Consider the following 26,370-nt stretch of genomic DNA (forward strand, 5'->3'; position numbering starts at 1 on the left):
GGGATTTATAAATGCAGTGAGTTACTGATTCTTAGGAAGGCAGCAGTGGAGAGCCAAAACTTTCTCCAGAGGCCTTTGCAGCTAGTTTGGCCTTTCCAGTGATGGTACGTCTATGGGGGAGCTAAAAGCAGCGAGGAGCTCAGTATTCAAAAGCCCTTCTTCAAAACCCTTCTGACTGAGCACTGGCATTCCTGTGGTAGCTGTGATAGCAATCATTAACTCATTGCTGCGTTGCTGGAAACAGTTTTCTGAGCAGGACCGGCTCGCTCTGGCGTGGGTTTTGCTTTGTGCCCGTCCTAGTGGGCCCGTACACAAAGACTAGCCCCATACCAGGTACTGAGATGTGCGCAACAGTTCTCGTGTTATTGTGACCTGATTCTGCCCCGATGGCCATGATTTCTGTTTCCATGTGCTTCTGTTTTCTTTGAACAGTCACTGCTATCAGTGCTGCAGTTACTGTGCAGAGGGTGGAAGCCTTCTGAGAGCTGGCAGCCTTGGCTCTGGAACTGTGCGAGGCAGTGCTGCAAGCTCATTGCTTCTCATCCCCATCTGGGAGACCAGGCAAAAAGGCTGCTGATGTAAGCATGGGGACAGAGAGGGGTTAGAGGAGGTTGCTTTCTGGTATATCTGCTTTCCATTTATTGCCCGAACAGGAGTACTTTTCTTACTACTTGCCGTTTTGTCTCTGGGAACAGTCTTCTTGCAACTCCATAATGAAGCCTGGGGGGAGCTCATTGCACTTTAAGACCAGTCTTCCAAAAAGTTTGATTGGAGCCAAATGATCAGTAAACATCAAAACAGGTTATTAATATCCTGTCTTTGGATGTTCTTGTGTTTTGCTATGCCAGAAAACTGCATGTATGCTATTGCTTATGAACGGCTATCACAAACCTGTTAAAACACTGTGCTAGTTTGTTATACTTTCAACTTTGAAGACCTGTTGTGCTTTTTTGTTTTCAAACAGCTTTGTGCATTAGAAAAAGATTTTGCTGGATCAGGGGGACCCTTGGTTCTAAGTAATGGCTCAGCGCTGCTGGTGCCATGGCCTCGGTCAGGCCCCAGGATTGCCAGCAAAATGTTTCAGTTGTGCAAAGGAGAACAGTGCGGCTCACCCTGCAACTGTCGGCCAGCCCTGTGCACCTAGCAGATGTTAAAAGAAGTAATTTATACTTAGAAAATGTTACAGAAAATGCATGACTTTGAATGGAGCTGTTGGGTATGAAGGTGAGGTTTTTTCCCAAGTGCTTTTCAGAGTGGAATTTGGTGTTGTTTGCTGGGAGTTCCTCAGATACTTGACCCTAGGTTGGTCTCCTACAGCAAATCCTTTGGGAATGTACAAATTCCAGTGGAAAATCCCAGAAATTTTCTTGGGCAGTTCTCCTTTGGGACTAATGGATTTCAGTCTCACTGGAGTGATCCAAAAGCCTATCTTCATCCGAGTGATATTTTAACATTTTTACATTCCTCCCTTGAAGCACGTCCCCTTTTGGCTAGTTTGCTCAGAACCACATTTGCCCCTGTTGTGGAGTGTTGGAGACAGTGAAGGAAGAGGAATTACTGGTACATGCTGTGCAAACATGTGCATGCCTGAAGCAGTACTGAATTCCAAGGGGATTTCCTCTACCAGTCTGAAAAGGGCTGTGGCTTCCCAACTCTGTGCTCTCACTCCCTGAGACGAAAATACATAGGCTCAGAGCTGGGGGGATAATCACTGGACAATTTGTGATGGGAAGCCAGAGGTTCATGTAAAACATCCTCAGTGGTATGAGAAGAGGAGAAGAACCCAGCATGCTTCCGACTGGAATTTGCTTTTTAGTCCTAAAATGTACTACCATAAGCGCAGTGTTCTGGGACATGAGGTTACTTCATTGCAGAGGCTGAGAGGCCATCAGAGAGATCCTTTCCTGAGTAAAGCTTCATTTGGTAAGACTTTTAAGATCTATACTGGGAGATAGGGAAGGAAGAAGCCTCCAGTCAGTGACTGGTAGGAAGAAATGCTTCATTAATATTAAGCTTTAGGTGCAGAAGAATGGAGGAAGATATTTTTTTCCACTGTCACAGAGGAAAGCAATAGCAGTTAAGCTGGGCCTGCAGCAGGAACATTTACTGGAAATGTTTACATGGTACTTAATACCTTGACATGCTTTATTCACTTGTGTAACGGTATCTGGGGTGGAGCAGGGAGGAATGGCTTTGCCGAAGAATGTTTGCTCCCCGTGGAATATTTTCCTGAGCATAGCTACATTTTTTGGCAATGAGAAACATTCCAGGAATAATAATAATAATAATAAAAAAAGCTCTTCAGACACATTTTTTTATAAACTGCTGGAATGCGTTCTCTTGCAAAGGTGACCCAGCCGTACCCAGAAGGCTAGCCTGGCCCTGAGCAGTGATATCTTGCTTTGTTGTACAGAAGAATTTCAACAGAAACCCTCAGTGAGCCCCTTCCAAGCAGGAGAGCTATGCAGTAAGTGGTGGAGCTACTTAAATGGATGTGGTTTTCACACTGGAAATGAAACCCCACTTTCCCTCTCAGAGGCTTAAGCAGCAAGCGCTCTCCTGGGCAAGCTGCTTCAGTGTGTGCTTCAGTCTTCTGATGTGTCTAAAGGACTTCCTGAACTGCAGCCAAATGCACTGTGCCTTGAGAAAAGGGCAAAACAGTTCATCTGCTCATACTAGCAATGTCACCGTGATACAGGAGAAGGAGATGGGAAGGAGAAACAGACTGGGAAGCATGAAGTTAAGCTGGCACCTCTCAGGTTGCCTCTGTGTTTATTTGGCATGCAAACTGACAGTAATGTCATGATTCACCTGCTGTAGGATTTGTTCCACTGACAGTGCTGTGATAAACAGAGAATTGGCATCATTTGCACAGTAGTTTAATCTGCTGGGGTGATTCATAGAAACGAAGCTTGCACACTTGTGATATATTGCCAGACTGAGTGGGTGAAAGAGGCGCATACTCGGACTTGGTTAATCAATACCTGGAAACGGTGTTGGAAGGAGGCTGAGCACAAAGCATGGAGCTGTGAAGTAGTAAGACGAGGCTGAATTTGTTAGTTTTAAAAGTAACGATGATATGCTTTCAGTGCTGCAATGAATTTGTTTCTTATGGCATCTAGCCAGGTTCAGTATCATTGACTATTTAGGACTAAAAACAGAGATGATGTGTATGTAGTTCAAAGAAACTGTCTAAACTGTAATTCCTAGAAATAACATGAGTCTTCCTGATTCAGGCTGACAGCACTTTCCAGCAACAAAACTTTGAGGTGGAATTGTTTCAAACTATCTACTGGCACTTTAGGAGTATTCCCAGAATCTCTGCAGCACTGTTTGTGCAGTGCCCTTTAATAACACTTCATGGACACTGTTCTGAAATGCATCAGATGCTGTTTTTTTGGAGGGTAGAACTCAAGGCTTGTGATGGTGATGAGTTAAATTTATAAATCCATGAGATGAAAGTGCTTCAGTTTGTTCCACCGGTGTTGCATGTTCTTGGTTCCCACTGATTTCACTGCGTCTTAGTGACTCTATTTGCACCATCTTAGCATTGAAAAACAGTTTTATAGCAAAAGAAACATTGATACGAATAGATGCTCGTAAATTAGTATGAGAGGTTTATAGGCACTTAAGACATTCTTAATAAGAAATCCATAAATTCTGTTTGCATGCCTAACTGCTAGTTACATGTATTTTGATATTCCTTTTAAAAATAGCAACTCATAAGTAGTATTAAAATCTTAACCTATTCATAAGTGTGAGGAAGCTCAAATCTGACATTTTAAGTAGGGTTTCAAAATTATAGTCCATTTATAGCTAAAAATAGATATTTTAAGAGGAATGATGTTGCAAGTAAGATGTTATTTTTCTTGTGTTTATTGATGTTGAAATCTCACATAGTTTTTTTTTCAGTCTGCTCTAATATGTAGGTACAGATACATACACTTATACTAGCTTACTAGTAGTGTTTAAATAGCAGTGGGGTTGAAGTGATCATGTTTTCTGTGGGCTTGTGAAATGCTAATGCAGTATCTGTGCTGGGAGCAGTAATAAAACATTTGCTTTTATCTCTTTCTTTGGTTTATACGTGACATATAGCTTGTGGGAGATAAAGAAGGACTTGTTTCTGAGCAAGTCTTTCATGAATCACAAACGGCACGTGACCAAATTCAGAAGTGGTGTTCACTGTGTGCTGCAGGTCAGTAAATGTATTTGACTCAGAGGGTAACCTTGTTGGTATAGGTTCAAGACTAGGGGCTTTAAAAGGTTAAAAACAAGGGCTAAAGACTCTGTTCTCTCCTATGGCAGTTCTACGCAAAATGGAGTTTTGCTAACCCTGATTTACAGCATTGACGTAAGTGACTGGACAACGATCTCTAAGCAGACTTGACAAAACATGAGTTCAAAGTCTTCCGGAACGCCAGATTCAGAAACAAGCCTACCTTAGCACATTCCAGAGCCACAGTCATTAAAAAGTGTGATACACAGTAGTATTCATGATCATGGTTACTCTATTCACTGTCAGTTGTGACATCTCTTCTGTTCTCAAAACAGCATTAAAAGAAAGGCCATCCAGAAAATAAGTATGTAAGGAAGGTGGGGGAGAGATGGGCTTCTTTAAGCCGTTTCTGTTCCAGTTCTCATAATTCATTTCTTCCCTAGTCCTTGCCCATGGCTGAGAACAGTAATATACCATTAACCCAAGGGATGTAAGACATGCCGTGCGGTGCTTGGAAGGGTGTCACAAGCCGCTCCTGTAGGGATAAGAACCTATTTTATTGCCTTTTCAATTGTTGGACAGCCTAATCCTAGTAAGCATTTTAGCAAAATGGAACTACTAAGCTAATTGTGAAACCTGATGCTTGATTTTCATAATTAGCACATTGCAAAGAAGAACGTAACTGGTAATATATGTGTACTAAGGCAAGCGTGGCAGCTATTACACTTAAAGTGCTATCTAACACATTAAAACCTGCTGGACATTGAAGCCTATTTTTAGTAAAGGAATAAATAAGCTGGCTGTGTCCTACTTTTTGTCAAAATGTGTCATGGGATCTTTATATTTGATTAGAAAAGTCAGCAGAAATAACACAAGGGAACTCAGTGTCTCATCTAAAAAGTGGCAATCCTAACAATCCAGTGCTTCTTTTTATGACAAAGAAATGTTAATAATAGGGTATGAGCTCAGCCCCGCAAAGTGGGCAGGTGAGACGGCAGCTAGCGGGAGATCTGCTGTGTGCCGTGCTTTTGATGAAATGTTACTTTGTGTTGATGAATGGAACTGTTTTTGCAAAATCCGTGTTAGGAAACTGGAAGAACTAAGAAGTATGTAGAAATATTCAGATATTATTTATACATAAAGAGCATATATCCATTAGACATAGCAGCGAGGTCACTCTGCCACTTCAGGATGCGCTTGCTCTTTGCAAAGCTCGTAGTCTTGTTAACTCTGAGCAACTTCTTTTGATTTTCACTGTCTGAGGCAACGTGCGTGTCCACATGCCCGATGAGCCAGCTGTCCTGTAAAGGGAGGCCTTACCTACAAACGTGTTTGCCATGAGCAGGTGCAGAACATAACCAACTGTGTACACAAAAGCTATAGCAACAGAATGAGTGACAACTGTGCTTTCAAGGAGTTCCTCTACAGGTAAGTTGTATCAAAAATGCTGCTTTATTACAACACAGTTGGCACAGAATTGGCATAAATGATCAAAAGCACCACCGTTGAAGAGTGTCTGCCTGAGTACTTCTAGTCATGGCTTCTCTGTGATTTGAAGCAATACTGTGGTGCACCTTCCTGGTGTGGATCTACGGAACAGGGAGAGAGGGCTCGCTCCCAGCTCTTCCAGGGACACCTGCAGCCTCCATACAGAGGGACTCTCCTTTCCAACTCCCCTGGCCCATGGTCTGGGTTTTGGGAGCCTGAGAGAAGCAGACGTGCTCTGTGAGCAAGCAGGGGAGCTTTGGTGGGCTGAGGCCCCTCTCTCCAGCTCAGACCCACCCTGGCATGCCAGCTCCTGCAGCTTGCATCAGAGGGAAAAAGGGGAAGGAGCTCAGCCCACTCGCTCACAGCAGGGCTCTGTCTGCCCTGACGGATGTATCAGCTGATGTGCTCGTACTGCTGGCGTGTTACAGTGGTCAGCAGAGGTCAGGGAGGTTAAGGAAGAGGCCCTCTGTTTCAAGTGGCTTTAGGTCATTTAAGTTAGGCATACAGTTTTAAAATGAAAGGCCTCCCGCTGAACTCAGTAAAGGCAGCAGAACAGTGAAGTGCAAGGATGACGAGTATTTGGGTGTCAGTGCTCTTTGAGGTCCTGCTTTAGATAACAGCTTGCCCCTCTGGCACCTCTACATATGCTACAAGTCCTCAGAACTTTCCCACTGCATTTTGCACATACCAAATAACGTCTTAGCAAAGCGGTGTTAAAGCTGCTTGTTCTCGCTGCAGGCTGTAGCTTCATTGGCCAAATTCAGCATCCATTTGTCTGACATCTGCATTTGCAGTCTGGTACTGAGTGTCACTCAGTCCATTATTTGCTGTTGCCTTCCCCTTGGTTGCAGTCAGCATACAGAACAAAGAGCAGCTTCTTACAGGAGTGGAGCTGCAGAACACCTTCAGAGGGAGCGTTACGCTTTGCAGTTGGAGCTAGGTGAGGGTCATCAGGTCTTCGCCGCAGCTGTAAGCGCTATAACAGCGTACCCTGAGAGGCCCTGGTGGCAGCGGGTGGCTTTGAACCCCTAGGTTGGTCCAACATCTGCAGAGGCTGGGAAGGTCCAGTGCAGCCGACCAGTTTTATTTATCAGCTGAGACTCACACCATATCCTCTTGTATCATGGCGCTTATAAGCTGTGGCATTAGATGGTATTGCAAGACTTTGACCTCATGCGTTCAGTCATGGGTAGACTTAGTAAACACCAAATTCCTTAGGAATGTCTTTAATATTTTCTTTTTGGGAGATTGAATATAAACTTTGCTAGTTAAACCTGATTCCTGTGTTTTGTTTTTTCTAAATACAAGGAACAAAACTGTCCCACCAGAATGATTTGGTTACTTATTAGCACCTCTTAATCTTTCTTGTTTGGCACTGAAATTTCTTTCCCCCACATGGTAACAACCTTAGGTGTTGGAGGATATTTGTTCTGGTACAGATGAAGACTTAAAAGGAGCAAATATAGGATGCTAGCAAGTTGCCATCAGCATTAAAGTTTTGTTATAAATGATTTCTAAGCATCTCCTGGTTGTTTTGTGTCATTGTCCTTTAGATTTTCTAAGCTGATTTTTTTTTTCCTTCAGACTAGTTTTTTCTGCTTTCGGCCAAACCTCCTTCACGCTGCGTTTCCACTCGCATTTTCTTTCTCCTCTGCCAAGGTCTGCTGCAGCGGTTCTGTGATGTCTGCAGATGTGCAGACAACTTGGGTGTTAGTTCCTTTTCCTGATCGTTGCAGTTACACAGGGCTAAAATAATGTAAGCCCAGAATGCTAAAAATGACACACTTTCAAGTGACCAAGAATGTGCCCTAGGTGTACAGCTGTTTCACATGCAAAGACATGACTCAGATACAGTCTTTTTAGACAAAAACCTTTTGTTATACTGAGAACATGTGTAACAATAGCCTGGGGGGGTAGAATAATAGAGCACTTGTTTTGTGATGGGGGTGGGGAGAGAATCTAAAAATAAGGAAATTGAAAATTAAAATTATACTTAAAACCTCATTATTTTTTTTCACTGACATCTAGGGTAAAAAAAAATAATGTTTATTGAAGATGCTTCATACAAGTTCCTTACCCATATTGCACACATTGTGCATATCAACTCCATGTCTGCCAAGAACATGAATGTCGTGCAAGTTGCTCGACTCTAATGTGAAGTACGCAGATAACTTCTGATTGAGATCTCTTCACTCCCACCATTAAATACTGAGGCATTAAAGCAAAACAAGAGAATTAAAAAAAGAAATTTGAAGTCTGGATCACAAACCTACAGAAAAACTGAGTGGATTTCACTGAAATCTATCTGTAGATGTAGCAAAAGGTGTCTATAGAAGACAATGTTTAAGTGTTTATGGCTTTCTGCATGACAGGTACTTCAAGGCATCGGTATTCACTTGAAAAGATGGCAGCACAGTAAATGTTTTAAAGTTTCTGGATTGTAGCCCTGTGGTTATTCCAGTAAGTCACTCGCATCATAGCTGATTTACACTTTACAAAGACTGTACCACAGCCTGTAGAACAACAATGTCACGTTGCAAAATCTTGAGTGAACAGCTCTTTTCTAAAAAATGTTGTCCAGCCTTTCCAAGAATAGTCAGACACAAAACCATTCGTCATCATGAAGGTCAACCAGCAGCCAAGGTTTGAATATTTAGGCCAAGACTATCTGGAATATGTAATGTAAAAAACACAAGAATTAGACTGGCTTGAAAAGTTGCGTATCTGGGACTTTTTGTGATACTGGTTTTCATAAATACCTCATCTTTTGGAAATACATGTCAGTAGCAATATACACTTTACACAAAAGGGATTAGTAGCTCCGTGTGCTGAACTGAACTTGATTACATAGGACGTGATCCGTCGAGAAGATACTGTCTTTGTGTGATCTGTACTCTTGCCTGATAAACCAGTCACTGTCATTTTAAATCCGTTGGCTTTTTCTTTTCCAGGAAGAAGGGAAGTCAAGTGAAGTTACCACACTGCTGCGGTATGAAGCAGCAGCATGACATCCAGAAGCGGTTCCTGCAGTGCTGAGCAGCCTCCAAAGAACTGGCTAAAAGCACGACGGGGAGCTGCGGACTGATACAGACAACGTACAGACTGTGGAGGCCGCTGGCACACGGTAGGAAAGGTTTCTCATTAACTTCTGCCGAGATTTGTGTAGATATTGCACTGCATGCTCACCTTAAAAAAAAAAAAAAAAAAAAGTGAATTTCTGAAAATAAACAGGGAGATCTTTGTCCTGCCCAAAAATCCCCAGCCAGCCCGTGCTGGGGCAGGTTTGAAACAGCCAGCCACCCACCCCGGGGTGTTTCCTAATCCCCATTTAATGAACTTTCAGCGCCTTGACACTCGGTAGGTGAAGTTGGTGAGGAACTAAACGCGTGTTTTCACAACTGGAGTGTCTGGAAGGTGAACAGAGAGCAACGTGCGGCGCTGTGAGAACCCGGCCCGGCGGCAGGGCTGTGAGGCAGGCACGAAGCCTGGGCGTGCTGCCTCTGGACGCAGCCGAGGACGAGCCTCGCCCTACTTCTACTGAGGGCAGCAGGAGCGTTACCGGGTGTAGGGGCGGGACGGGGCCGGCTGGCAGCAGAAGGACCTTGCCCCTTCCTGCCCCCCCCCGAGCCCCGCGGTCCCGGGGCCGCCCGGCGCTGCCCCGAGCGGCGGCTGCGGCCGGGCCCCGACCCCGGCCCTGGGGGCAAAATGGACCCGGGCTGCGCCGCGCGGGGAGGGACGCGCCGCCTGATTGGCCGCCGGCGGCGGCTCGATATTGAAAGCCGCGTGCTGGTTGGCCGGCCGGCGCCGGGGGGCGGGCCGGGAGGCGAGGGCGAAGCTGTCGCCATGGTAACCATCCCCCCCCCCCCCCCAGTGCCCGCGGAGGCGGCGGGGCCGTTACCGGCGGCGGTGCCGGGCCGGGCCGGGCCGGCGGGGGCTGAGGGCTGAGGGGCGGCCGGGGCTGAGCGGCGGCCGTGCTCCCCGTGGGGCTCCCCCGGCGCCTTTCGGTCCCTTCCCGCTCCGGCGAGCTCGGCAGGAAGGGGGCAGCTCTGGGCTGCGGCGCCTTGCCACACGGTAGTTGTTCAACCGGCGGGCGGGGGGAGGCGGGGGCTCTTGTGGGGCCGGGGGGGTGCCGGGGGTCGGGCTCCGGGGCCGGGTCGGGGTCTGCTGCCTGCCTGGGAGCTGGGGGGTGGCAGAAGCCCGTCGGCCTCGTGTGTGTGCTCAGGTCTGCACTGAGCATCCAAATGTGCGAGTACGTGAGCGGTCGTGGCGAGCCGACTGGTGGTCCTGGGGTCTGCGGGGTTAGCTGGGCTGTCCGCAGCCGTGTGTCGGCCGGTTGGGTGAGGGAGGGCTTCGGGATGCGCTCCTTGCTTTTAGGAAAGCTTACACGTAAAGAAATACTGCGCGTCCGTCTGCTTGTCAAAGGGCTGGGATGTCCGGGGGGATGCGTGAGGCTGGCTGGGGAATCGGTGGCCAGGTCGCTGGGGAGCTTAGGTCCAGAAACTTCAAACCAAGCGTTTCCCAGGCTTTGGGAGTTTCATGCCAGCAAGCAGAGCTTTTGAGAGGGCTGAGAGAAACAGAAGTCTTATTCAACAAAAATGCCTCGGTAACTCCTTTCTCCTACTTTGGGGGGTGGAGAATGTTAGGGATCTTAGGGATATCAGGAATAATTTCCTGTGGATTAACTTGGAAACATGTTTTGCTGGAGTTTTCGCCTATAATTATGTGAACGTCTTTTTAATAATTTCAAAAGTTCTGTACAGTCTTAAAATACATTTGTTAGAGTCAATTTAATTATCTGTTGTTTTTTTAATAAAAATCTCTTCCATTGAGTCAGGTTTCACTTCCTTGGAATATCTGATGTCATAGATTTGCCAGTTCCCCAATTGTCTATAGAGTTTTTGGCAGATCTCCAAATTGTAGAGTAGTAAAGCCTTCTTAATAAATAAATAAATAAAAATCTTTCTTGGATTCTTGTGATGTAGTAAGGAGAGAACACACGTTGCCTCTTCCCTCTGATTTCACTACTCCTTTCCCTTTCTTGGAAGTTGTACTTAAAGTAAGCTTGTAGAACATTGCATGACTTCTGTACAGCTTGCATATATTTGCAATGTACTCTTCTTGGCAAACATGGCATTTAAAAACAAAATTCCATAAAAACATAATCTGTCAGAATGCTACACATACTGGGGGGTACAGGAAAAATATTAACTGCTTTTATTTTTAAGGTAGGTGGAAACGCATGCTAGCATTTGGCTGTTTAGCTAGAAAGCCAGTGTTGTGTTTCAGTGACCGGAGGCAGAGTTCAAGTGGCTCGGGTGCTTTTTCATAGATCTAGAGATACACAAGGAAACTTTCCTAGGTTCTCTGAGTTGTCAACGTGGCCGTGTGTTGCGGATCTGGTTTTATTTGACATTACATTTTATGCAAAGTCCATGACAATTCTTAGGTTTCAGATGGGTTTTCTGACTGCCATGCTTGGCAGCAGCAGCGTGTAAGTTATTAACTAAAAGTTAGCTCTTTTTCATAGCTGCCAGTTTCTGTGTAAGCAGTGCAAGAGAGAAAAATCCAAAATAAGCATCATTTATACAGGTACATAGAAAAGCTCGTGGTTTCTCTTGCTTGTTTTTGTTTTTAATAAATGTGTGTTTGTGCTTACACTTAGAGTGTTGATACACCTGGTGGCACAGACTACATCTCAAGTCTCAATTTGTTTGCCTCAAATCTGAGGACCTGGAATCCCCGAGGGCTGAAAAAAATTTTGGTTTTAGTGTCTGAGCGTGTTCAAGAGTTTGTTTTGTGGCAGTGCTGTTAGTCCTCCCAGAGTCGCTCACCGTGGGAAGGTTTCCATGTGTTTTGCTGGGATAACTAAAATAGATCTTGTGGCAAATACCAGCTTCAGAAATTTGTCAGGTCTTAAAATTAATTGTAAGAAATCACAGTAAAAGCTTGTAATCATGCAGTTTTGCTTTGGGACGGCCCAGGATTACAGGTTACAGCAGGTAAAAAAGAGGTGCCACGGTTAAGGTTGTGTATCTCTCTAATGCCTGGACTGTCAGCTCATGGGCAGCACTGACCAAAGAACGTTGTTGTTGCATGATTGTCTTTTACAGTCTGTCAGTTTTACAAGGGTAAATCTTTATCTTAAGCCTGGTGGGAGTACCTTCAGGAATGTGGTGCCATTTACACGTATTGCAGTCTCGGGGTGAGGCCCCAGTGAGTAAATATGCCTGTGAATAAGTTGCAAACAGAGTAACCCAATTTACACCCTGGCTTTAGAAGATTAAAGAAACAAATAGTGAAACTGATAACATCAGACAGTTGCCTTTGACAAGAAGTAAGGTTGGTGCAGTTGTACCATCTGCCTTGATTTGTTTGTTTGCTTTGCTTTTTTTGGTTGGTTTTGGCAGTTTAAGGTGGCTACAGTTTCATTGCCCGTGTGCTGCAGAAAGGAGCCTTTCCTAAAATTGGTTGTATGAAGGTAGAGGGCCCAGGTACGGTCTTTGCTACCTCCAGTTCGTGGCTTTGGCTTTTGGCCATGATGGGGGAAATGCTCCGAGTGTTTTACAGTTGCATTAAAAAAAAAAAAAAAAAAGAGAGAGAGAGAGGGAGATAACTTTAGTTACTCTGTTTCTTACCTTAGATACTCTTGACTTAAAATTGGGAATCGGTTGTACTCTGTCACTTTGTGTCTTTGGGCCTAAATCGACCTATGGCAATACTTGTTTCTACGTACCTTAAAAGGAGCATTAAAAGGTACTGTAATTACTTTCTTGATGCAAAATGTACTTAATATAAACTTCACTATCTAAAGCTCACTTTTTGTTTCTTTCAGAATTGTTAAACATGCATGATTTTGATAAGTAGTCTTGCATTACATTTTCACTATGAAAATGAGTTGTAAAGGACTGCTGTATTGTAATGATCTGCTTCTGTATACTTGGTTGTTACTCACAGTAGTTACTTGGATTTTTAGAATAACTTTGTGAATTCCACATCAAAATATCTTAACTCCATCAAAGATACCAGCTTCTAGTTTTAGGCCTGTGTTGTTTATTCTGCGTGTTGCTGTAATGTTGAATAGTTTTATTTCTGATGTATGATCACAGATTTATTTATTTAATTCTTCTTAATTTTTAACAGGAACTGTTAAACAAGTGATACATAGTTCCTTGGGGCAAGGGTGGAGTGAGTTGACCTGGTGGGATAGATCTGCCTCTACAAATAAATGCTTCTAAGAGATCATGAAGAATTGGGAATATTGCTCATAAAATAGCTGTATGAATATGCTTTTCTGCAGAAACAGTGATGATTGAATGGGAAAGTTATACCCTGTAATGGAAAAAGAAGTTGTGTTGTGGATTTAATTTTTGCATCTGTATGTATGTTACGGCATCTTTCTTCTTTGCATGAGTTTCCTCTTAAGAGGAGGAGGTGAGAGGCCTCTGATTTCTTTTTATGAGTATCATAGATAATAAGTATATTTATGTCACTACATTTTGGAAATTCACTTTTGAGGAATACCAGAGTTTTAGAGTGAATGCTGTAAACTTCACAATGTTCTTCCGAGGCTTTTTTTCCCTATGGTGTCCAGTGCAGAAAGCAGAGGCTTTTGGTGACATCTTAATTCAGAACTGATGATTTTTTATGTGGTGTGGAGTCTAGTAAGAACTTGCAGTGTTTGCTCTTGCGTTGTGTCACTTCTGTGCTCCCCTTGCTCCCAGCCCTGTACTTACCGACTGGATTTACAAGAGTACGCGGGGATTCAAAGATGAGTTCGATGATGCCAGCCTGGAGTTTGGGTCAAATGGCAGCAGGTGCACGGTAGCTTGTTTGGGTCATAGAGGTAGATAAATACTTTCATGGAAGACATGGAGCATCATTTAGGGATGTTGTCAGTTAATAAGAATTAATTAATAAGAATATTAGCATGTCTTTGGTTATATTATATTGTTACAAAGCATTTGCTAATTTTCAGTGGGTTTGGAGGTCCTTTGTTTGTCTGTTTGAACACACAGAAAGGATATTTAAGCAAAGAAATGAAGTATTTCAGCAGTAAGTGCAGGGCCTGTCAATTTAGTGAAGCTTTTGTGTGGAACACGCAATAGCTGATGTTCAGGAGGATGGACCCAATGTTTTAAGACACTCGCAGCCCTGCTCTCAGAGTGTTTTGTGACAGATTTAATGCTGAAGTCTTTTGCTTGGATTAAGTTACAGAGTGTGCGAAGCAGTTTAAAAATCAGAGTAAGTGTCTAGTTTGGAAAATATTAAAAAAAACAATAACTAGAAATCAGAATCACAGAACTGTAGGGGCTGGAAGGGACCTCGAGAGATCATTGGGTCCAACCCCCTGCCAAAGCAGGTTCCCTACAGCAGGCTGCCCAGGTAGGCATCCAGACAGGCCTTGAATATCTCCAGAGAAGGAGACCCCACACCCTCCCTGGGCAGCCTGTCCCAGTGCTCCGTCACCCTCACCGTGAAGAAGTTCTTTGGCATGTTGGTGCGGAACTTGCTGTGCTTGTGGCCATTGCCCCTTGTCCTGTCCCCACAAACCACTGAGAAGAGGTTGGCCAAATCCCTCTGTCTCCCACACTTAAGGTATTTATAGACATTGCCCTCTCAGTCTTCTCTTCTCCAGGCTGAAGAGAGCCAGGTCTCTCAGCCTCTCCTCATAGGGGAGCTGCTCCAGGCCCCGTAGCATCTCTGTGGCCCTCCGCTGGACTCCTTCCAGGAGGTCCCTGTCTGTTTTGTGCAGGGGAGCCCAGAACTGGACACAGTACTGCATGTGAGGCCTGAGCAGGGCAGAGTAGAGGGGGAGGATCACCTCCCTTGACCTGCTGGCCCCTTCCTTTTAATGCACACCAGGATCCCCTTGGCCTTCTTGGCCACCAGGGCACACTGCTGGCTCATGGCCAACCTGTGGTCCGCCAGGACCCCCAGGGCCTTCTCCTCAGAGCTCCTCTCCAGCAGGTCACTCCGAGCCTGAATACTTGTGGTGCCTGAGATTCTTGTGGTAGCTGTTTATTGAGCAATGCCTTTTTTATCTTTTGTAAGCAAGGTGCTTGCGTGATGGGTTTTGATATTATTGTTACTTTCATTTTCTAGTTTTTTATACAGTTAGCATTTTGATGTTCAGGAGTATACAGCATCTTACTAGTAGAAGAATATCAAGCATACTGGTTTGAAAACAAGATGATAACATATGTGTCACTGTAAATAAGCCCCCAGAAGACTGATTTTGAGTACTGCAGTATGGTACACAGGTGAACATCAACATGCCAGTGATACTGCATTACCAGCCTTGGCAGTTTAGACCGCTGCTTCCTGGTGGTGCAGGCTTGTGCCCCTTATGGTGCCTTATTGTGGAGTCCTCTCACACGGACATGTATTAGAAATAATCCGTGATTTATGAAAGATGCGATTCTGTAAAATGGAATCCGTATAAGAAAGCACTCCTCGGTGACAGCGGTGGGACGGATGGGAACCAGTTATCACAGCTGAGGTCCAGCAAGGAAACAGGCAAGGAGGCTGCTGTAGTAAGGGCTTGGCAGCCTGCCACTGGAGGTGCACCAGGGAGGCTTCGAGGTTGTTGTGCTGGAAGTCATGGTACTGGGAGGTCTGCGCTTGGATCCTGGGTGTTTCAGTGCTTGATGATGTCGTGGGGAAGTTTGGTGGTGTTGTCTTTCATAGATTCCCTTTGGAATTACGTGGGTGTTGGATATTGGGATTTATATTGGGATTCTCCATTGCAGAGTTCTGCAAACTCTCTGGGCTTGCAGGGAAGGGCACCAGGGACCCAAGGGAAAGGCATGGAGCTGTGTCAGGCTGGGTGTCAGGAAAAGGTTCTTCACCCAGCGGCCGGTCGGGCACTGAACAGGCTCCCCAGAGACGTGGCAAGGCTCTTTGACAGAGGCTTTGGTTTTTGGGTGCGGAGCCAGGGGTGGGACTCAGTGGTACGTGTGGGTCCCTTCCTACTTGGGATTTTCTGTGGCTCTGTGGTTGGAGTATTTGTATGTGTAGCCCTTAGTGCTGTCTGTCTCCAAAAAAAGGAAGTCACAGCGTCTGTACGGGAGAAGCAGTGCACTGGTTTCCAATTGTAGGAGAGGTAGGAATAAGTCAAATCGTGGAACTTGGTGCGTGTGTTAGAAAAGTAAGCCTAGTGTCAGTAAGTTGGAATTTACTGTCTAGGTATCTCAGGGTGCCCTGGTCTAAGCAACAATTCAAGCCATCAAAGTTGTTATGTACAGAAGGTTGGCTGAGTCAGGACCGGGATTCCTCTCGGCAAGGAAGAGTGAGTTCTTCATACACAGCCAGCAGTAAAACGAGCGGCTGTCTGTGTATGCAGCCTGCACAGGCACCTGAAGTGTCAGCAAGACAAAGTGCATGCAAGTCCAGTAATTAATTAATTTATTAAGGGGGGGGGGGGGCCCGCAAGAGTCCAAACCTGAACTATAGATTTTTTTCTTGTATTTTTCTAATATATGGTTTGAATTAAAGTTTCTTGAGTTTTACGTGCACCCATGTGATGTTAGGATCGAGCCATAATGTGAGGAGATGAAGAATGCTTGTCTGCATCTGCAAAGTATTTTCAATTGTTTACTCTTCATAATGATTTCAGGGCAAAAGGTTGTGTATATGTGTGTGGAGGAGAGCTGTCTTGTTTTTCTTTTCATTTGAGGAGTATATTTGGGAACGTGTGTGATAAATGCTGACTGGAAGGTGAGTAGTAATTTGTGAACTCTCTGGAGTTCACAACAGCGTGGTTAGTTTGGCAGATTGTCAGCAGCAAATGATACATTAATCTTTGGAGCAAAGCTCTTGCTAGCTAAACCAGAAACTTTCCTTTCTGGTATTAGCAATACAAGTAAGGAGGGACCGATTGTCAGTCCTCTGCAGGCTGACACTGTCGGGCTGTAATGTAAGAGACGCGCAATGCCTGTGACAGAAGTCCTTCTGTATTTGGTTGAAAACAGGAATGACAAACTTTCTAGTATACTGAGAGTTTGCATCCTTTCTAGTATACTGAGAGTTTGCATCCATCTACATTGTTAACTTTTCTTCAAATAATAACTTCACTACATTTATACAGTTTCAAATAAAACATTGTAGTGCTGTAAAATTTCACACGTACCACTCCGGAGATAGGGATCACAACTGTACAGAATATGGTCAGCCTTCGTCCTAGACTAGTTTTGTTTCCCAGCACTTCAGAGTTACTGTTTTACATCTACTGATGGTGGTAGTGATATACTGAAGTCATTTTTTTAAAATTAAAAATGTTTATCTGTGCTTTAATTAGCTGATACATAGCTATGTTGAAAATTCTACTATGCTCAAGATAATGATCTGACTATTCTTTATCTAAGTAATAATAAAAATATTTTCCTTCACTGAATTGTTGCTAAGATATTGGGTTACCGTTTTTTTTTTACTACCAAATATGATTCTGCCAAGCTTGTTAGAGTTCAGCCATTACAAGTATATAAATTTTTTTATCCAGCAGTCTGTTTGATAACTATGGTAGTTTCTATTTCCGATGCTGAAAATAAGACGGGTGTATGAAAAGCTAAAGCAATAAGAATAGCGGACTGGTACTGTATAAAAAGAGGTTATTTGGTAGGAATTTGAGCTTTACATCAAAACCAACGTTTCCAAGAATGTGAAGACAACTGAAAAAGTTAGAAGTAATATTAAGACCCCAAACAAGTTTTTTCCTCATAATTTCTTATTTGAATTTTTAATAATTTCGTCAAGATTTGCAGCAGCTCTTTGTCTTTTGAAATTGAATCCATGTATCAGTTACTTTCATTGTTTCTATCCCTGCAAATACATGGGATTCAAATCACTCAGTTTTTACCATAAAATGACAAAGTCTCGCTATTCATGATAAAATAATAAAGACCTCATCTATTTCCACTTCTTAAATAAAGAATTTTGGTCTCTGTAATTTTTCCTTTACTCCATTTTGTTTAATGTGAAAGCTTCAACGTTAATTTTCTTGGGTGAGAAATGCTGTGGGGAAAGTACTGGCTGGGGACCTGTAATAATTAGATTTTGTTTCTAAGTGTGTCACACAGCTGCAGTTTGAGCTTGGAAAAATCTGGCTATCATTGTGTGTTCTCATCTGTGCGTCAGGGATGAGACTTTATTTTTCTTTCTTTCGTGTCTTTGCTTGATAAACTTCTCTTGTATTATGTTGTTGAAGATACGTGGTATCTGCTACCACCGACCTTAAAGTGCTTGAGATGCTGCTTTAAGATAAATGGAGGCATTTAATTGAGAAATACTTTGTAGTAGCTATGATAGTTGAAATGAATAGCAGATAAGCCTTATTTGCTTTATATTAGGATGAAGAAATTGTAATTGTATTTTTAAGTGGCCTCATTTAAAACCAACCACCACCACCAAACAATGTTTAAGTTGCCCCATAATGACAAATTGTCCCAGCTGATGCACAGCCTGACTTTGCCTGGTCTCTGGGGAAATGCTTTTGATGAAGGAAAATCTCCTTCATTGTATCGTTGTTATTTTTAAAGGAGAAATTATTCATAAAAAGCAGGTAGAAGCAGACCATAGTACAGCAGCTAAAGACTCTTTAAAGCTTCATACTAAAAGATTAAAAGTTAGAATATTTAGTGTACTGCTGTCATGGGAATAGACGTTTGAGTGACTAACCCCTTTCTATTTATAGCCATTTTCCGCAATATTCCTGTTCCAGTTAAATTCTAGGTAAATTTCTGAGAAGGCAGAGCAGTTGTTCCTATGCCTCTCACTGCAGGTAATTATTACAGCATCCCTAAGTTATGTTCTTCTTCATGTGAAGTTCACAAATCCAATTGCTGTATTTTCAGGTTTATTTGCACTTTGATAACTCATCAGCTTCCATTGTGTACAAGTACAGGATTTGATGAGGTCTTCAGCATTTGATGGATCCTTGTATCTTCCTGTCAATACCTGCTGATATTTAAAATACTTCTACATTACGGCTTAAGGCTGATCTTCTGGGATTACTGGCTCATGAGAATGAAAGAGGTTGACTCTGTGCCATACTGATAAAGCTCAAACACAAGGCTGATAGTCTGGAGACTGATAAAAATGAAGGGAAAAAAGTGTCTTGGAGTCAGACCTAATACAAACCAATTATTGTGAAATTTTCCCACCCTCTTGATGCCAGGAGGTGATTCTTCCTCGTTAATTTAATTGGGCCTTGTTGGGCAGGAAAGTAGCATGATACTTTTTGCTGTGTTTTTTAACTCTTTTTGTGGAGTAATAAGGGGTTGCTGTCTAGGTAATTGGTTTGACCCCTTTTGTAAGGAGGAATTTTCAGAAATAAGGGCATTCCTGAAACTTCAAGCCCAAGCTTCTGCATTTAGGTGATTAATAAATCCATTTACCCTGAAGAAAGATTTCTTGGGATGCAATGGCAATGAAGTGGTCCAAGAGTTGTGTAATTTTCTGTTGGTCTGTGATGTGCTTTACTTTGTGATTTACTTGTAGTAAAATCAGATTACGGAGAGACTTCCAGGGTTTCTTACTGACTTATCATGGGAAAGAACTTCAATTTCAATTTTCAATGGCACCCTTTTGTAAATCAAGTTTTTGCTGTCAAGCGTGATGGTGAGATATTTTTTATTATAGTCAAACCTTTATTTTTTCTGTGAAAATGGAGAAGCCATTGCTTTCATTTGAAAGGGTCGCTTTTTTCATTACTGAATTTACTGCATATTTTAAAAATTCCTTTCTTGATTGCATATGCTGCTGCTCCAGGGCTCTTATGCTCCCAGGTTCATACCCCTGGTGTGCTGCTGCTGCTCTTTGGAGGTGAGGCAGCGTGCCGTGCCAGGGGAAGCTGTTCTGGTGGAGCGGAGAGCCGGTTTGCTAGAGAAGGGCTCTCCTCATTTGCTGTGGAGGAAGGAGCTCTTTCTCATTTATCACAGAAAGAGAGAACTTTTTTGTGCCTATTTCCAGAAGCTGATCTATTGTCAGTCTTGTAGTTTAGGAGTAGGATGAAGATGTTTGTTAGGGCGCATCTGCTGCTTCCTCTCCTTAGTCCTCCTACACCTACCCATTTGGCCCTGGGTTTGTTGTTTTCAGTCCAGTCTTCCTTGCGTTCCTCTTCAGTCTTACGGTTTTAGGGATGTTACATAGAAAGTTAAGAAGGTTGTGTTTTATTCTTTCCATCTTGCTACTTGTGGTTCATCTCAGTGTCAAGAACTGGTTTCCAATTGGATTGTGTTGAATACAGACCTGTTCTTAATGTGCTCAGAGCAGTTTATCCAGCAGAGCATCTACAGCAGTAGTTCTCCAGTGCTGGAGATCTGCCAGGCAGGTTGCTGTCTTTGTGAAGGAAGTGTATTCCCCAAGTAGTTCTGAGCTGTACCAACGCTGCCATCACACAGGGGCGGAACTGCTTAGCTCTTTGTGCAGGCAGTTGGAAAAAGCAATCGCTAACAATACATCAAAACAAAATGAGAACAAACAAACAAACAAAACCCCTACTGTGAGCCTGGTATCAACACAGCCGTTGAGTTATTATTCCTGTGTCTGGTACTTTGATCAGGTTTATTTCTGAAAGCTATTAAATTTATTAGTATTGGGGTAAGAGGCAGGGAATGGAGTTTTGTGGCTTTTTTTTGTTTATTTTGTTGTTGATTTTTTTAAAAGGAAAAGTTGGTGATGCTAGGAGTTATTTTTCCCGTTAAATAATGGATGTGCCAGTTGATTGAGATTAGATCTTTTATGGAAAGAGGCTTTAAGGGAGATAGTCTGGCAATATATACTGCTTTGCAGCTTTTATGGTGTTGAAGAAAAAGTAGTTAATGAAAGGATAAAAGAATCTGCTGTAAACAAAATTATTAATGCAAAGGGTTCTACTAGAAGCTGTAAATGTGATTGTGTTCATTTATGTTAGAAAATTGGGTCTCAAAATCACTTCCAGTTACATTTTGTATTGTTAATGGTGCACTGATTACCATTGTACTGCCAATTGCAAATTCATACATAAAGACAAGAAAGAAAAGGGAGATCATAAAGCTGCCATCATTTCCACGTTTCAGAGAAAATGTAAGAGCTAAGCCAGAGCCCAGACTTGTATTTGGGCTTGCTACTAGTTTTCTGCTCGGTTTTGCCTGTTTTCCCCCACCCATTTAAGTGCATGTCAGGTTTTCTGTTGAACAGCTGGTGTGAGCGGGAGCATGGCTGTCCTTGCTTTCTTCAGACCTTGCTCATCTTGCTTCCAGGTTCCCCTTTCTGTGCTGTATCACAGCTGAGGTTCTCGGACGGTTTCTACACACCCACAGAGAACCCAATTTGTACATTCTGGTCTATAACATGTCACCCTTTGACACCCTGAGTTTTCAGCACCAGAGTATGAAGCAATAGAAGTCTCACTAACTGAAAGAGGGGGGAGTGGGGAACAAGAGCAAACGAAAATGCACTGCAGTTCATTGCCCAGCAGAGCTTAGTAGATTTGCTTTGGAGTGCTGGATGGAGCTGAGGGTAAACTGCATTTGTGAAGTGCTGGAATTTTTCTTCCTTCATCACAAGCATCGTTAGCGATTACTTCTAGTTCAGATCACATTCACTGTACATGTTAGTGGTGAAACACTGTTGATACGTATCATGAGTACTGTTTGGAATTAAAACAGCAAGTCAGACTGCAGCAGTATGGCTTTGAAGTAAACTTAGACACCATCGTGTTAGTTCAAAATCCATTGCAATCCCCACTTTGGAGCTTGTTTTAATCATAGAGAATAAAGCCTTTAAAACTGGTGTCTGGAGCAAAGTGGGAAGTAGGTAGCTTCACAGAATGGCTCCTAACAATTATGAAAAATCAGTTGTTTAGCCTGACTATTTAACTCTACTAGCGTGTTCTCATCTAAGATAAAATTAAATATACTACAAAAAGCAGAATTTGGGAACTAAACAACAGTAAATCTGCAGAGTTTCGCCATATTAGGCATTTAACACCATGTAATTGGGAAGTGAAACATCAGCATGTGAAAGTACTGAAGAAAACTGAGTGCATGGAAGAGATCACAAGAAACAGAAATCAAGAGTAGTCCTATTCTTAATAACATTTTCAAGTAACTAATTAATTGTCACGAGATCTTTGCAGAACCAAGATGAAGGCTCGTTGTTAAGTTTCTCTGTTTAAAATATTTGTTGTTAACATATTTGTTGATTTGGTGGTAACTTTTAGATGGGACTAGTAGGATTTATTTTGCAGTGGTTTTACATCTATGATGCAGCAGTGATAAGAAATTGCATTACCAATAAAGGCCTTATTCAGGTATCCAAAATTGTGATGAAACGCCTAGACAGGGAGAGCTAGGCACCTAAAAAGTCTTTCACAGAGTTTAAGACAGAGGGAAATAATGGAGAAGGACTTCATAAAATTTAGAATGTCTGAAAATGGGTTTAATTTAATGAGTTCATTAAACGAAAATACACAATTTCTTAATCAAAAAGCAGTGGTGGGAAGGTAATATCGTGCCTTAACAGGTCAGTTGACGTAGTGTTCTGTGTTATGCCAAATAATTAACTGAACTTCAAAGGTAGGTTTTAAAACACTGGTATGGGCTGGACTTGTGGCATGATACAGGACCAAAAGAACCAGTGCATCTCTCCAAGTCTCACAGGTACTGGAACTGCTGTGCTGCTGGCAGTGCCCTCCCCCAACTTAAACAGTGATTTTCTGCATGTTCTCAATACTGCTCTAGGTGTAATGACAATCAATGCAAGATCAACTTTTCTTTATGGCATTCAATCTATTTTAGTATTCAGAAAGATGAGGTTCAGTGATGTGAGTGCTGAGGGTGCACAGTGACTGCAGAGCAGTTGATTGGCAGCTCATTAACTATTGCAGACACCTCTGTGCGTGGTACAGGGGCTTGTGACGGGGTGCTGGGTCCTTTTGCACCTGCCTAAACTCCTCCTCAGTGGTTCGGTTAACTGAGCCTCAGGCCCTTGAGCTTCCCACTCTGCGCACATGTACGTCTGCAGGTACTCCTGGGAAGAGGGGCACTGCTGGTGACATTTCAGCGACTGTGCTCTCTAATGCTTCACCTCTATGCTCCAAGTCTAGAGAACTGAAGAAATGCTGCAGCCTGGGGGTGCAGGTGAGGTGTGGGCTCTGAAGGGAGGCGAGGGAACTCGTGCCTTTGGGCAGATGAGTCTGAAACTGTTTCTTTGTCACCAACTTTGGAGCTGCTGAGCCAGTTGAGTAACCATTTGTGCCCTAAACTGGATTGGAAAAGGAAATGAGCTGGAAAATGTTACTCATTTGACCCCCCTGTTCATGAATCAATACAAAGCAAATCTAAGCACTTGTTTGTGAGTCATCAGAAATCATAAAAACACTGCCATTTTTATAAAAATGGTCATGGGCAGCCTAGAACTTTGTGTGTTTTGAACTGCAGAGCACCCTCAGATCTAGCTTGTTCTCGTGCCCAGAATCTCTCCTGGGATGGTTTGGTGTTCCCTGATCGCTGTGATCCGCACAGCTGCCAGCCCTCTAAAACCAAGCACATCTGCAGTCTCTCCCACTCTTGCAGAGACGTTGCTAATCTCGATTTCAGCATGCTGCCCTCAAATTCAGAGAGTAGTAGGTTGGCAAACAGAGCAGGAGAGGAAAAAACTTGCTATCTTCCAGAGTCTTTTTTAGTTAAGCTTCATTAACAATGGTATGTTCTACTTCTGCTTTGCCAGAGGCATTTCTTTTCAAGGTGGCAGGGAGAAGAGAAACAGTTTAATCATTCTGAAACACAAAACAGAAAAAAACCCTGTCTGCGGCTTAAAAAAAAAAAAGCTTGTTTTTTGTTTGTTTAGGTTTTTGTTTCAGATGGCAGATTAGGGTCAAAAATGTCGCTGTCCTTTTCTCCTTTAGTCGAAGGTCCTTCATTGCCCTGTACCAGTAAGGACCCTGAGTCTTTTGATCTTTTATTGACTTTATTGTAATGGCAAAAGATTGTCATTTGCCCTCCACTTTGGTCATACCTAGTTATGAGCTAGAACACATGGGAGGCTTAAACACACCTGCTGGAGGCTGCAGGGGGCTCCCAGAGCAGAGCCATGGCTTCATGACGCTGGCCCTCTGAGTGAAGTGAGTGTGGTTGCTTATGGGGTGAGTCAGAGCAGCCAAGTGCAGGGCTCCCGCTCTGAATCACCCACCCGAGAAACACAGTTATTGTATCAAGTTATTCTTAATGAAGACACATAACTGAATTTAGCTTCAAATCACATTTCTGGCTATTACCTGCTTAACTTGCAGAGGAACGCTGCCCTGTAGTTTTTCAAGTTATTCATGAAAATGCTTTGTGGTCGTTGTTTTGTCCATATTAAGAAAGGAAAAACAGATCAAGGTTGTAATTGACCAGTAGCTCTGACACGTATCTCCTGTTCATCTCATTTGGCTTAGAACTTGGTATCCTGAAGCTTCGGTTTCTGCTTTTTTTTTTTTTTTTTTAATATTATTTATTTTCTGTGGCTGTTTTCACATGACGAGAGCTTGACAAATACGCCTATTTTGGTTTGTTAAGAAGATCCTGTATGAGATAGGTGGGCTTCACAGAACAGTCGGTTGTTCTGGATTTTGAACTGAGGTAGTTCAGTAAAGGCTGAGTTGTTTTTTTTATACTGTTTTTGACCAACTACAAACACCAACGTAAGTAGAACACAAAGCAAAGCGCTCCTGTGTGTAAAACAGCATGCTGTTGATTGAAATATTTTATCTTGGTATTGGTGCAGAAATAACTGCCACCTTTAAAAGGTCAAAGTGGTCTCTCCTGTTGAAGTGACCACAGTCAGTGCGTAATTAGGATGATGCTTACAGTGCTGTGGCTTGGATCAGGCTGTGCACAATATGATGCAAGTCCAGGGACATCATTTGATCAGATTCAGGCTTTAACTTGGATTTTCAATGTTTGTGCTAAGATGTGCAGCGTGTAGAAGCTGGAGGTTACTGGGATTTAACCAAATGCGCCTTCTACCAGCTCTTCTTTTTCTCACTGTTTTAATTCCTGAACTTGTGGTACAATAGCCTAATTTCTGAGAGTTCTTAAACAATTTTCTATGTATCATTGCTGAAACATAGGACTAGAAAAGACAGGAAAAAATGTTGCTTATTTTTCTCAATGCTGTGTTCACTGGAAGGTATTTGCTTGGTGTATTTCTGATAGCTAATCTCCTCCTTACCTCACATTCAGGAAAATAGAGAGTTTTGTCATTGCTGAGTGGATGCTACAGTACCTAACTCAGCTTGACATTCACTTGTCCAGTCTTCAGTGCTATTGAGAGCATGAAATGCATGCAACGGCTCTGAGGTAGCTGAAGATGTGAACCAAAAGCTGCTAAGTACCCTAGCTGTTTGTTTCTTTCTGTGCAGCTGTCCAAAGCATCTGCTAGTGTTTGAGCAGAGGTCCTGACACCTTCCTCAGTGCATTCCTCTGGAGCAGGAGATCTGTTTGCAGGGAGGAAAACTGTCAAGAAACTGCTGTCTTGTCAGTTAGCCCCCTCAGAGTCCTGTTACCTAAAGCACACGTGGAGCGTGCTAACAAATGGTTCCTTCATATGCTCTAGTCAAATTCACAGGGGAGGCTGCCTGGCAGGTTGAGAAATTGTTAGAGCGGAGAAGACTTGAAGGGTCAGGAGCTTAGTGTAACTTCAGTGTGGCATCTTATGCTGCTGCTGAAGGGTTTTTATTTCTTTTCCTTATTATTAGTTGGGTTTGAGTGGATCACTTCTTCAGCTGATAATTGCTTCGGGTTTACATTAGATGCAACACAAGTTTTAAGCAATGGTTTCTTGTACATTTCCCCCTTCCATTCTGGTCCAATTTTTTGTTATGCATTTGGAAATGTTTCCGTGGACATAACAAAGCATAGAGGGGGTAGCTGTAGAGCTATAGAAAGTTTAACTGTATTTAACGGTATTGCCACAGATGTTGATCGCCACCCAGCAATTTAATGATTGTTGAATTATTTTGCAATATGGCATTTTTTAAAGATTAACATAAAAAGTGTATCTGTGTAAGAAGGACGTGACGAAAAGATTCACAAGAACAATTATTTTGCAAAATGTTCATTTGTAAGTTGCAAGCGAAAACAGCGCTGGCTTCCTGCTGGGTCCCCAGTGCTTTCTGTAGAAGTGGTAGGGGTGGGCTGAAGGTGTTGTCGTGCTGTGCTTTTGGTTAAACTCAGGGTCAACAGACCCGTGTGGGAGGCCCAGTGGTGATGGCCGGGTGGCAACTCTATTTTTTCCACATTCCCCAGGGAGATGCAGTGGGGAAAAGGTGTGTGCTCATCAGAGTCCAGGTTGTATTCCCTGCTTGAGACAGTTGCTTCAATCTTACTGTTAGGCCTTCTGATCTTTGCTGTGTTCCCAGAGGTTGTGTTTGCATGTCTCTGGTGTGCTTGGGGCTCTCACTGGCCAGCTAATCGGTACCTCGGCCTGTTAGGTAAGACAGTCACCGGCCTCTGAAAGACTTCCCACTTGTGCTTTGAAGGCAGAACATGTACTGGTACTTGAAAGGTTGTGACCAGATGTGATCTGCGTTTATGCTCATAACCATCTCTCATAACCTCTGTTCTTGTCGCCTGAAAAATGAGAAAGATTGGTCAGCTAGAAAAATAAAGCTGCACGCTGTCATCCTGTAAGGAAGGCAGGGC

General features: G+C 43.1%; 1 protein-coding gene across 4 annotated transcripts in view; it reads left to right on the forward strand.

Moving 5' to 3' along the window:
• The window catches only part of PIK3CB (phosphatidylinositol-4,5-bisphosphate 3-kinase catalytic subunit beta), a 113,624-nt gene that overhangs the window by 22,990 nt on the left and 64,264 nt on the right, over window positions 1-26,370 (forward strand). Inside the window, exon 1 of one of the 4 annotated variants that reach the window (XM_035334502.1) lies at window positions 8,680-8,831. The exons of 1 other annotated variant lie outside the window; for it this stretch is intronic. The gene's annotated coding sequence lies outside the window, so the exon portion shown is untranslated. Of the gene's footprint in view, window positions 1-8,679; window positions 8,832-9,716; window positions 9,779-10,518; window positions 10,629-26,370 lie in introns of those variants that run through there. 2 more of the 4 variants (XM_035334499.1, XM_035334501.1) reach the window with 2 other exon arrangements.

The sequence above is a fragment of the Oxyura jamaicensis genome, chromosome 9 (assembly GCF_011077185.1).
Source record: "Oxyura jamaicensis isolate SHBP4307 breed ruddy duck chromosome 9, BPBGC_Ojam_1.0, whole genome shotgun sequence".
In the NCBI taxonomy this organism is placed as follows: domain Eukaryota; kingdom Metazoa; phylum Chordata; class Aves; order Anseriformes; family Anatidae; genus Oxyura; species Oxyura jamaicensis.